Below are 12,743 nucleotides of genomic sequence, written 5' to 3'. Positions count from 1 at the left end.
TCTGGATAGGCAGAGAGCATGCAACGAGCTTGGGATGGAACTGCTTTAAGTCCAGGTCCCTGCATTGGATATCACAGAATGTTAGGAATTGGACAGGTCCTTGAAAAATCACCCAGTCCAACCCCCCTGCCAGAGCAGGATCACCAAGACTAAATCGCACAGGACCGTGTCCAGGTGGGTTCTGAATGTCTCCAGAGAAGGAGATTGCACAGCCTCTCTGTGCAGCCTGTCCCAGGGCCCCATCACCCTCAGAGTGAAAAACTTTCTCCTTATATTCACATGGAACTTCTATGCTCCAGCTTGCACCCACTGCCCCTTGTCCTATAGCTGGCCATCCCTGAGCAGAGCTTGGCTCCATCCTCCTGACTCTCATCCTTTTACATGTTTATAAACATTAATGAGGTCACCCCTCAGTCCCCTCCAAGGTACAGAGGCCCAGCTCCCTCAGCCTCTCCTCATAAGGAAAGTGTTCCACTCCCTTAATCATCTCAGTGGCCCTGCACTGGACTCTTTCAAGGAGTTCTATGTCCTTCTTGAACTGAGGGGCTCAGAACTGGACACAATATTCCAGGTGTGGTCTCACCAGGGCAGAGTAGAGGGAGGGAAGGACCTCACACTTGGGGTAGTCACCATAAGCTATCAGACTGCACCAGGAAACGTGCTGTAATGGTGCCACATAAATCTCACACCGCTACAGGGGACATTAAGAGTCTTAGCTCTGACATGCAGACATGGCAGATGATTTATTTAGCAGGTGATTTACTTAGCAGATGTATCTGGGAAGGAATTCTACAGATGGGTGTCTGCACAGAGGTAAGAAGGTGTCTGTCTGTCCAGAGGGTTGCTGGTCTTGAAGATGGATGACGTCTGTGACTTCAAGCACTGACTTGCAAGCCTTAAAACAAGATGCTTTGTTATTGTTCCTCTGCAGCTGAAATGATGCCATGCTCGATGTAACAGAGATTAGTAGCAGCTGGACAAAAAGCTTATAAGCAAGATGCCTATCATTCCTGAAATACTAATGCTGGTCTCCCTAGGTTTGACCCAGACACTTAAGGCCTTACTCGCATCAGCTGTGAAGGATGATTTCCAGTGGAGATCTACACTGTAAAAACTACCCAGATGTAACATATAATGATGTATATGTTCTACTGCATTAATTGAAGCCGTGGTAGTAGCGTGCTTTGAGTATGGATAAAGTAATCAACCAACTAAAATGTCACGGTGGAAGATGACTAGCGGTAGGGAAAAGTATGTCATAGTATACGAGAAACTCATCTAATTTATGTAAGTGGAAAGCATGACTCACAGTTCTTGGAGCTTGGCTTGGGAGTGACTGGATTCCACAAAGTAAGACGGCATTCTGTTGCCACAGTTTCTAGTTTCTCTTCTGCCTGAACACGGACGCTTTGTGGCTAAAACTAAACCTGGGGTCCTGGTTAGCACGGCGGCCAGACTGGGGCAGTCAGTAGCTGCCAGAGGTTATCCCTCCTCTACAGCCTGAAATAGCCAAGAGAGGGGCAATGTTTCAGCCTACAAAACCTGTGTACATGACGATCAAGTTCCAAGTACTGGCAGAAATCCTTTTCTCATGTGATCTGTCACACAAAGAAAAGTTTATTGCCCCTAGGCACTCTCCCAGACCTTCTGCATCCTAAGTTTGTGCCCACAGATATGTATGCTATGGATATTGGTGAATACAAAGCCTGTGAAGAATGATAAATGTATGAGCTGTAGTACCTGAGAAAATATATACAGACCTGGTTTTATTTATATGGCTCTAGTAAACAAAATACACATAACATACTGAGCACAGTCTCACTCTTGAGGCATTTGGAGTCCTGAAAATACCCCAAGAAACTGGCCAAAGGCAAAGCAAAGGAATATGCAGGAAAGCAAAGTGATCAGCCTGGCAGCCACACAGACTTTTCAAAAAGCACATCTGAACATGTACTGTATAGAAATTAAGTTATAGTAAAATACACTTATATATATATATATATATATATGTATAATCAGATGCTCAAACCTTGCCCTTTTGAGGTTAGTTTTGCTTTCTGTCAGTATGCGTTGTGGAAGAAGCTTTACAAGAATGTATGCTACTGTTTCCCAAAAGCAAGCTTCACTCAAAAAGGATGTGGAGAGCAAGAGGAGTATCCTAGCGCAGACATCTGCAGCAGCACGGGTCTAGGGAACCTTAAGGATAAGGTGGCAAAAGTCGTATTACACAATGACATTGTATAGGTTGTAAGTGTATGTGCTCCAAGGATTCTTTAGGGAAAGGATTTTTTTTTTTTTATTTTAAATATGTTTGTGATTCCCTGGAAGTTTCCATTTGCACATTCTCACTGCTTTTGGCTTCATAGCACAGTGGCAACTTGTGATGGACATTATGGAATGAACTTCGTTTCTGAGAACAAAGTGGTCCATTGCTGTTCATACAGCTACAGTTGAAGTCCCTGCCACCTACCTGCTGTAACTAAGTTAAGATTAATGGGGGGAAAAAACATAAATCATGTTATTATGCTCGTACTGGAACCTTCTTTCAGTATGGGTATGAAATTTCCCTCGTCCAGGTGGACTTTCAGGGACTTAGTCAGACTGAGTTCCTAGAGAAAGGGAAGGAGATACAAAGATGACTCTCAACTTGCCTGAAATGAATTTCCTGGATATCTGAGTAGTTTAAAGGTTTGGGGTTTGGGGAACAATCTTTATGCAGTGAAAGGGTGCAGGCTGTTACTGGAAAATGTTAACGCTTCTTCAGAAAAGTCACTTTGTGAATTCCTGTGTCCACCTCTGCTCTACAGAAACTGCTTTTTCAAAAATCCCTTTGGGGGGAAAATTCTCCACATATCCTTCCACGTACTGGGAGTTAGATCTGCTAAAATGAGCTTAGTATTGTATGTTTTTACTATAATTTGATGTTTTGTCAGAGGCCTGCTATGTGACACATTCTCAGTTTTCTAAACTTCAGTGAAAGACTTTTATCGGTCTCAATGGACAGTGACTCAGGCCCTCCCTATACATGTTCTCTAACATGGAGAAAGAGAAAAACGTGCCAGCAGTGCTGGTTGTACACAAGGGTATGCTGGTTTAAAATAGGAACCCTGTTTTGGTTGTTTGTTGTTTTGGTTGTTGTTTCATGTGTTAGAAATGCCAATGGTCCTAAGAAAGGACTTGAGGTAAACACGTTAGTGAAGCAGTAATTTATTATACGTTCTTGCAAGAGTGGGTGACCTAACAAAGTAGGCACACCTTTGGTCAGAGTTTGTAGCACTTTTATACCATATCCTCATCCGAAATCATTAGGTTACCTCATAACCTGTCCCGCTTTGTATTAAATTGAGTTCCAGAAAGTGATTTCCATAAACTCCTCCCAACTGTGCCTGCGCACTGCTGTTTGGTGGTGGTTGTTGAGGGTCATGGGGATGAAGTCAGATGGCTCCTCTTCATCACTGCAAGTAACCTTCTGTTCTGCGCAGACTCAGTTACCCTTGACTCTGATCCAAACTACAAGTTTGGTTTCAGCAGGTTTTGTGTACCTTCAAGGACAAGGGGGAGCTTGAACTAGTTACAATGAAATGCTTTGCCTGAATTTATGACCAATTACAACACAAGCAAGGAATTCATAAACAGATAAGGAGTTTGTTAGACTGATGGGGGGAACTGCAACTCATCAAAGAAATCATTTTATTTTCACAGAGCACATTGTCCTTGAGTGCATAATTTACTCAAAATATGGTGTTAGACTCAAACTTATGTCTCAATTGAGGTTTCTTCTTTATCAGCAAGGCAGAGTCGTTCAAGCGAGGCATTGTTTATGGGAGGTCACCACTACAGCACTTCCAACCATCCTGTTAGCAAGTATTCCTTAACCCTTTATGAGGGTCTTAGTGCAATATTTTAGCAATGTTGAGACACAAGTCCACTGGTACAGGCATTTGTTGAGGGACACAGTACATCACACCATCCCATGGCTCAACATTGCCACCTTACAGATGGTACTCTGTGATAGAGGATAGAAAATACAATAACCCTTTTCAATTTGCAAAAAACAACATTTCCCAGCACTTTCCACAGGTGTAAAGTTTAATTACTAGGGAGGGAACAGGTAGAGTGAAAAGACAAGGCCTTTTGTCCTGAAACACAACCCAAGTCGTTCTTTTTTGTTCTTCTCAACACTGCACTTTGTACCAGCTTCGAAACGGGTAGTGCTGCTGCTAGGCAATCTTCTTTACCCGCTTGATTGCTGAAGGTTCAGCCACGCAGAAAAGAGGGTTTTGTGTATCTAACAGTGTACAATTAAAATCTAAGGCATTGTTTAGTAATCATTTCCAGTGCAACCCTGCTTCTAGATACGGGCCCCTTTCCTGGGAGCAACCCAACTGCCAGCACAAGCAACGCGGTTGTGTGGGCTGTAGGTCAACGTGATTTGAGTAGTAGCAGCTGCGAGCCCTCCCTGAGCACTTCCCTTATCACACACCCTTTCTTCTCCACAGCGATTCCTCCCTTGCACTGAGCAAACGGCTGTTTGCAGTGGTGGGGATCTGGGCTGGGGATGGAAAGGGGCTGCGCAGTCTGCCTTAACATGTGCCTGGTGTTTCTGCCAAATAACAAAACATGGCCTCAGTGTCTCTTAGATTTGTGATCTACCAGGGATCTGAAGGAAATTTGGGTCAGCTTAACGTGTGAAATTGAACTAGTAAAAGTACAGAACTGCCACTGCCAATCCAGATCTTGAAACACATTTTTCACTCGTACTTTAACAGAAAAAATGTAGGAATTTTATTGCTGTGCCTTTTAAGATTTCCAGTGTGGAGAAGACCAAGACAAAGTTAGATTCAGGATGGCTCTCAGAAAACCAGTCAACAAACTATGGTTGTTACATGCACCTTTGTACCCGATTGAGCTATGTTCTTTTCCATCTATTACTGGTACCCACTATCATTGTGCCCAGGCAGCCCAGAAGGCCAACCCTATCCTGGGGTGCACCAAGCACAGCACAGCCAGCTAGTCCAGGGAGGTGATTGTCCCCCTCTGCACTGCACTGGCACAACCTCACCTTGAGTTCTGGGTGCAGTTTTGGGAGGGACAAGAGGGACACGAAACTGGAGAGTGACCAGAGGAGGGCAGCGAGGATGGTGAAGGGTCTGGAGGGGAAGTCTTGTGAGGAGAAGCTGAAGTTGCTTGGTTTGTACAGCCTGGAGGAGGCTGAGAAGAGACCTCATCACAGTCTATGGCTTCCTGACAAGGGGGAGCAAAGAGGCAGGCACCGATCTCCTCTCTTTGGTGAACAGTGACAGAACCCGAGGGAACAGTATGAAACTGCAACAGGGGAGGTTTAGGCTGGATATTAGGAAGAGGTTCTTTACTGAGAGGGTGGTGGGGGCACTGGAACAGGCTCTCCAGGGAAGTGGTCACAGCCCAGAGCTTGACTGAGTTCAAGAAGCATCTGGGCAATGCACTCAGTCACATGCTCTGACCTGGCTGGCCCTGTGTGGAGCCAGGAGTTGGACTCCATGATCCCTATAGGTCCCTTCCAGCTCAGGAGATTCTATAATTTGTTGATTATAAAGACACTTTTTTACCTTTGAGTGGCAAAAACCACACATACAGAAATTAGCAATTGCTTTCTTTTTTATGGGGTGTGGGCTACCAAGGATGGTTCAACTACATTCATGTCCTATTAAATGTTATTTTCTTCTACATGAACCTCAGCATCCAAAAACACGATAAGTAAATGTGTATCCAGTTCCAACAGTATTAATCACCTCAGAGGTAATTTATGTCATTGAAGGAGATAGTGGCTGCAGTACCTGTCAGCCCTGCTGATCCACTCTGGCAGATGTATGGCGATACAGGCAACCCACCACCTGACCTATTTATTCTTCTTATACCTAGAGAAACAACCCAGAGCCAGGCTGGCAGGTTGCCCTGTGGGATCTCCGATCCTTACTGCCCCCAGGACATGCCACCTCTGCCGTGACTCTCAAAAATGCTCTTCTGCTGCAGGGAGAATTCCCTTTCAACTCTGCCTGCTATTGAACAGCTTTTCAGCACACACCAAGTATTTATTTCAGGCTGCTAGCACACTAGCTGTGCCAACACCATGTATGCACAAAGTGTGTTTGTTCATGTCCTTTCCTAGAAGTAGTTTAAAACAACAGTGTGACCTAGAAAAACGATCCGCCCACCAGAAGGAAAGCTGGGAAGGGAAAAGAGCTCAGTTGTGGCACTGCCCGAGCAAACAAGTAAGAACTGAAAAGGGATGAGGAGAAGGAAACCCTAATAAATAAAATGGTGTAACGGAGAAACCTTTTGTTCAGGCTCCCCTGTGGTTGCATCATCCAGCTGCCTTTTTACAGAAGCAATAGGTAAGGTTAAAGATACGCTATCTAGCAGGCAGCCAGTGGCAAGTCACCCTGCTGAAGGTACGTTGTGTAACGAGAAACTGCCTGTGCTCAACCCAGGAAATCTTTGCTGCCAAAGTATGCTGCAAACAGCAAGATCTTTAAATCAGTCTCACTTACAGACTGGTAGAGAAACCGATGTAGTTTTGTCCCAGTCTTTGTTTTGTCTGTTAGTGAACCCCACATATTTCTGAAGCAAAGTATTCATCCCTATCTGGAAGCACAGCTCAAAAATAATCAAGGACAAAGACTCTGTGCCTGCGATTTCACAATCGTGAATGCTGATGAATGAACGCTGCAACCAACAACTTCTAGAGCACCACGTAAATTCCAGTAGTCATCAACAAGTTACACAATTTTTCTGGTTTATATTAACACACAGGGGAAACATGTTCCATGACTCCTACTCTACTGAATGTCCAAATCGGTTACCTCACTTATTTAGGGGTAAAGCGTAATAAACAGACTCTGGTCTTTGGTTAGCCTGAAGGCTTTGCAACCAATCCTGATAGGTATTTTAAAAAAATGATAGTACATAGTTAAGAACTGGCTAGCTGACAAGTATGAAAACCTGAATTTTAACAGCCTTTAAGCCTGGCTTTTTACAGCTGTTCAACACTGCCAAGTGTCAGGTGTTGCACTTGGGCCGGAAGAATCCCAGACATAGATAGAGACTGAGAGAAGAGCTCCTGGAGAGCAGCCCTGCTGAGAAGGACTTGGGGATTGTGGTAGATGAGAAACTTAACATGAGCCAGCAGTGTGCTCTTGCAGCTCGCAAGGCCAATGGTATCCTGGGCTCCATCAGAAGAGGGGTGGCCAGCAGGGACAGGGAGGGGATTGGCCCTCTCTACTCTGCCCTCGTGGGGCCCCAGCTGGAGTCCTGTGTCCAGGTCTGGGGCCCCCAATACAAGAAAGATGTGGAACTGTTGGAGAGGGTTCAGAGGAGCCACAAAGATGATTAGAGGGCTGGAGCAGCTCCCCTACGAAGAGAGGCTGGGGGAGCTGGGCTTGTTCAGCCTGGAGAAGAGAAGGCTGTGGGGGCACCTCATTGCAGCCTCCCAGTACCTGAAGGGAGGGGAATCAACTTTTTAAAAGGGTAGACACTGGCAGGACAAGGGGGAATGGATTAAAACTAGAGGAAGGCAGGGTTAGATTAGATAATAGGGGGAAGTTTTTTCCAGAGAGAGTGGTGTGGTGCTGGAACAGATTGCCCGGAAAGGGGGTGGATGTCCCAATTCCTCGTGGTGTTCAAGGCCAGGTTGGATGGGGCCCTGGGCAACCTTGTGTAGATCCAGGCCTGAAGGCTGGGGTCCCTTCCAACCCAGACCATTCTATGATTCTATGATTCTATGATGATTCTATGATTCTATGAACTCAGTACAGCTCAGTGTCATTTTTTGTTTTAAAATGAAATTTAACACTTGAATAGACCCAGTCCTGTGGTTATGACTTGCCTTTGTTCATTGACTGTACCACTGAAAGCAGGCGGAAAATAATCTCGTTAAAAAAGTAATTTATATGGCACAGTAAAGTATGTACATGTGGACCGTAGTGAACAAATGGGAGGATCTGGTTTGGGATATCCTGTACTCCTAAGATTCAAGCCCATCCTTCTTTACTACTGGTTTGTTGCAAACAATAAATGTAACACTTCTCGCTAAGTTTCATAACTTCCACAGAAATACATACAGCTCTTAGTAAAGTCAGTGAGAGCCTCCTGTGTACACACGCCAAAAAAAAGGCAGGGAGACTGGAATTAATTCCATGTAGCAGTAGCCTTACTCCCGAGTTTGCTTTATATTTCTATAATTAAAAGGAAAAACAACACAGTTTGCTTTGGGAACTTGCATGTATTTTATACATATTGCATCACTTCTCCATGTCACATGGTAATTCAGTATTCTGTAACCCTGTCCTCAGGAGCCCACATAAGCAGCAGTATCTCCTACCAGATGCATCACAGCACATGTTTTTATACCAGTAGTATTTTGCAAGTAGTTCATTCAGCTTTATTTGCATTTGTTGGCGTATTATTCAAGTAGATCAGAACCAAGTAGTAAGATTCTCTTCTGTTACAGAGGTTGCATTTTTCTGTAATGCCTTCTGTTTAGTTGCTCACAACAAGCAGAGATCAACTCTCTTAGGTTGTTTGCGAGCTGCCTACTCCCCAAGGGTTGATTTAAAGCTACGAGTGGGCATACTGAGCCAGGGAGCTTTGCGGAAGACAGCAGCGAGCCAGGCACAGTGACAGCGAGTGTCAGGTAATGTACTGAGAGATTTCAAAGAATAAAGGAGCGGGTGTCATCAAAAGAGAGAGGGCAGGCAGGCAGCCAGGGCTGGCAGATTTGAGGGAGAATGCAAATGAAAAACAAGGGCAGCTGAAAGAGGAGGTAACTGAGCTGAATTGGAAGGTTGGCCCCTTGGTAGTACGGTAACAACACTGACAAAGTCAGTCACGCGACTGAAGGCGAAAGATAAGCAGGATGAAATAGTAACACTGAGAACTGATGAGGTCCAGAAAAAAGGTTTTGCCAGAGGAGGGGGGGGAATTCAGTACAACTGGTGGCTGTGGAAAATAGGGAACAGAGAACGGGAACAGAGTCTGTCATTAACTTTCCAAGTGCTCTCAGCAGACAAAAGCAATCTGCTGACATCAGAGCGGCAGAGATGAAAGGCTTGTAGTTGCACATCTCGTTCTTTAAAAATGGAAACAAAACCAACCTAGATCTGTACCATCCACTATAAGTGGCACACAGGAAGAGTTTTGGAAAATGGAAAATCCCACTCTTGCTCAGCAGTGAGAAAGTCCCATCTGCTTCCAGCTGAGGACACGTCACTGGAAAGTCCCAGCCTGAAAAAAAAGGCCGAGTAAACAAATTGCGTAGGCAGAGAACACAGAAAGAGGAACAAAGAGAAATGATACTTTGAGTTTAAAGGAGTTTATTTTCAGGTTTGCATCTCCTTGAATGGCAACAGCTCAAGTCCAGGCAAGAAAAATCTCATTAGAGCGAAAATGGCTGGTAAACGTCACTGCTGGTGTGAGGCCACAGACAGCAAGTGCATTTATTGGAGAAGTGAAGATTTCAACCTGGGATTTTTTTTTATATTCTGCTTCTGAGTACAGTCAAACGATCCCAGTGACAAACCAGATACCCAGGATGATTCTTACTTCACTATAAAATTAGAAATGATTGTCTGGCAAGTCGGTGGAATTTTTTCCCCCTTCATTTACATGTACTTCCAGATAAGGAAGCTGTCCTTAACAAAGCACTTCCTTACAGCTCGCTGGGCATGGCTGTTTGGTTCACACTGCAAGTTCAATGCTGGGAACGTTTCCAGCATTGTCCATCAAGAAGAATACAAGGCAAAGCCACAGATGGTCACACTGAGACAAGAAATACAATGTCAAAGAAAATTCTGGGGTTCTTTCTTAACTAGCATTCATGAAAATAAAACTATTGACAGAAATTATTACCCTTCTTTGAAATAAATCAACTTTCAACAAAGGTACTTCGCAGTAATTAATCACAGCAACATGAAGTCAAATTCTATAGCCAACTGCAGTGACAGCACTGTCTAGCTGTTATCCAGGAAGCTAATCAAGGTGGTTTTAACTCAGCCTTTCTGCTCTCCCAGTCCATGAATGCCACTGCATCCCAACCGATGTACATGGTGGCCCAACCCTGCTGGTGAACAACAGATGCCAGTCTTTTCAGTGTTGCATGGACTGCCCCGTCTGCCACCCTATCGATATCCTAATCCACACATAATATTTGATTCCCTCCAAATCCAGGTTACCTTCAGTATGATCAGGATTCAACACTGCTGTGAGAGCCATCTCTAGCACCTTCTGCTTGATGGCCAATACCTATTATTATTATTTATGAAACTGCCAACCTATTTGAATCAGTACAGGCTGGGGGTGACCTGCTGGAGAGGACCTCTGTGAAGAAGGACCTGGGGGTCCTGGTCAATGACAGGTTGGCCATGAGCCAGCAGTGTGCCCTGGGGGCTGAGAGAGCCAATGGGATCCTGGGGTGCATCAGGAGAAGCGTGGCCAGCAGGTCACAGGAGGTGATCCTCCCCCTCTACTCTGCCCTGGTCAGGCCCCACCTGGAGTATTGTGCCCAGTTCTGGGCTCCCTGGGATAAAAAAGACAGGGATCTCCTGAAGAGAGTCCAGAGGAGGCTACAAAGATGATTAAGGGCCTGGAGCATCACCCCTATGAGGAAAGGCCAAGTGAGCTGGGACTGTTCAGCCTGGAGAAAAGAAGACTAAGGGGGGACCTTATTAATGTTTATAAATATGTGAAGTATGAGATGCAGGGGGAAATGGCCAGCCCCTTTTCAGTGCTCTGTGGATACAGGACAAGGGGCAACGGCTGCAAGTTGGAGCACAGGAAGTTCCAAACCAACATGGGGAAGAACTTTTCCCCAGTGAGGGTGAGGGAGCCCTGGGACAGGCTGCCCAGGGGGGTGTGGAGTCTCCATCTCTGGAGATATTCCAGCCCCATCTGGACACCGTTCTGTGCAATATGAGCTGGGGAGCTGCTTTGGCAGGGGGGTTGGACCTGATGACCTCTTGAGGTCCCTTCCAACCCCTGTGATTCTGTGATCCTATGACTCTATGATCATCTCGTATTTTGCAGTTAGCAGTCTTTGGAAGGACTTATGGGCTGCTTTGGGTTTTTTTTTCGGTTGGTTTAGTTTTTGCATTGCTTTTAACATATACTAATAGTAGGAGGGAAACAGAACTGCAGGGAAGTTTGCAATTTTTATTCTTTACCATTTTTCCTGTTCCCTGGTAAGGTACTGTTGTCGTAATGGAGGGCAGGAGGATCTTAAGTCCATTAATCACAGCTCTACTTCTGGAGCTCTGAGCAGCAGAGTGTAACGACAACAAAAGCCTTCCCCAGGCACCAACCTGGAGCAGCCGATCTGAAACGCAGCCCAGTTTCAGTTCCTGCATCTGATGCAATAACTGGGTTAAGCTTTCTGAAGGAGAAACATCGTGACTCCCTCTCTTCCCTGTGTGTTCTTACAGGCGTGGCAGGATGGTCCAGCATACATCTCCTAAATGAGTCTGGGGTTGGAACAGAGGTGGAGACCACTTTCACAGAAAATGTACTGATAGGACCCTTTATGGCTTTTATAGGAATGTCCTTTTCTCAAAGGAATTAGGTTGTGACAGCAACATAATCACAAGCTGCTGATCTTCTGAAGTTGTTTTATTTTCAGGTGTACACACCAGTGTTGATCAGGGTGAGGTAGTGTGGCATCTGACAGCAACAACCTACCCTAGGCTGGATGACACCTATTCCAAGAGGCCTCCATCTTAAAGACTTTCTGGTGTCACCTAACACGATTTGCTACAAGAGCTGATCTACTAACTCCTCTGGAAAACTGCTGGTCTTTTGAAGCTTTAAAATCAAGGGGCTTCCGTCATCTGGCAGTACAGCTGTGCTGTTTGAAACCATTTCAAAATAGTTACATCTGTAGTGCTAAGGGGTATGCTCTTGGGCTCAACTCAGATGCTGTTCCTCATGCTGGTAACTCAGTCAAGACCTTATTCATGGGAGTAAATGCCACCATAAATCTGGACATTTCAGGCAAAAAGACCAGGGTATTCTAGTGTCTGGCCAGCAGCAAGACACACGAATATTTGGCATGTTTACTTACTGAATACCCAATGCAATTAAGTAATCCTGAAAAAAAGCTTTAAAGGTGAGACGTTGGTGATGTCATTCCTGCTCTGGGTGACTCGGTTTTTTCAGCTGTAGTGAGGGTTTATCTGGTGAAGCTCCTTTAAAGAGCATGGATATGGAATTGGTTCAGAGTCAAGGAATATAAAACCTCACAAAGGTGGGAAGGAAGAAAAAGCCCTGAATGAAGCAGAACCAACCACACCTTCATCAGAACAGGGATTTCCACAGACCTGACACCCTTCCTGAAGGAAAAAAAAAAAAAATAAAGAATAAAATTATTAAACTAACCTAATTCCCAACAGCATAACCCAATTCCAAACAGAGTCACTGGCGGTTATCAGGGCAGAGAAGGCATTCCTGGCACACAGCTCGTCCTGCATCTGGCTTTGCTCAGCGCTCTGCACGTCACTTGATTTTGTTAGTTTTCTTCTTTGACCTTGCCTGTCTGGTTACAAAGAAAGTTTACTTGGCAGCTGATGAGGAAAGGAAAACAAGACCAATTGTAAAGCTGAGTGACTAAGCAAGAAAATGTCTGTGAATCCATCTGAAGGTCTTGGAAAATCCAAACCTGTTTTTGTTGTGCTTATTGACTGCTTAAGCAAAAAATGGCCAAGAGAACCTGAGAGCTT

This window comes from Gallinula chloropus (assembly GCF_964237585.1).
Source record: "Gallinula chloropus genome assembly, chromosome: 3".
Lineage (NCBI taxonomy): Eukaryota > Metazoa > Chordata > Aves > Gruiformes > Rallidae > Gallinula > Gallinula chloropus.
The sequence above is the reverse complement of the archived record's forward strand: the minus strand, read 5'-3'. Positions refer to the sequence as shown.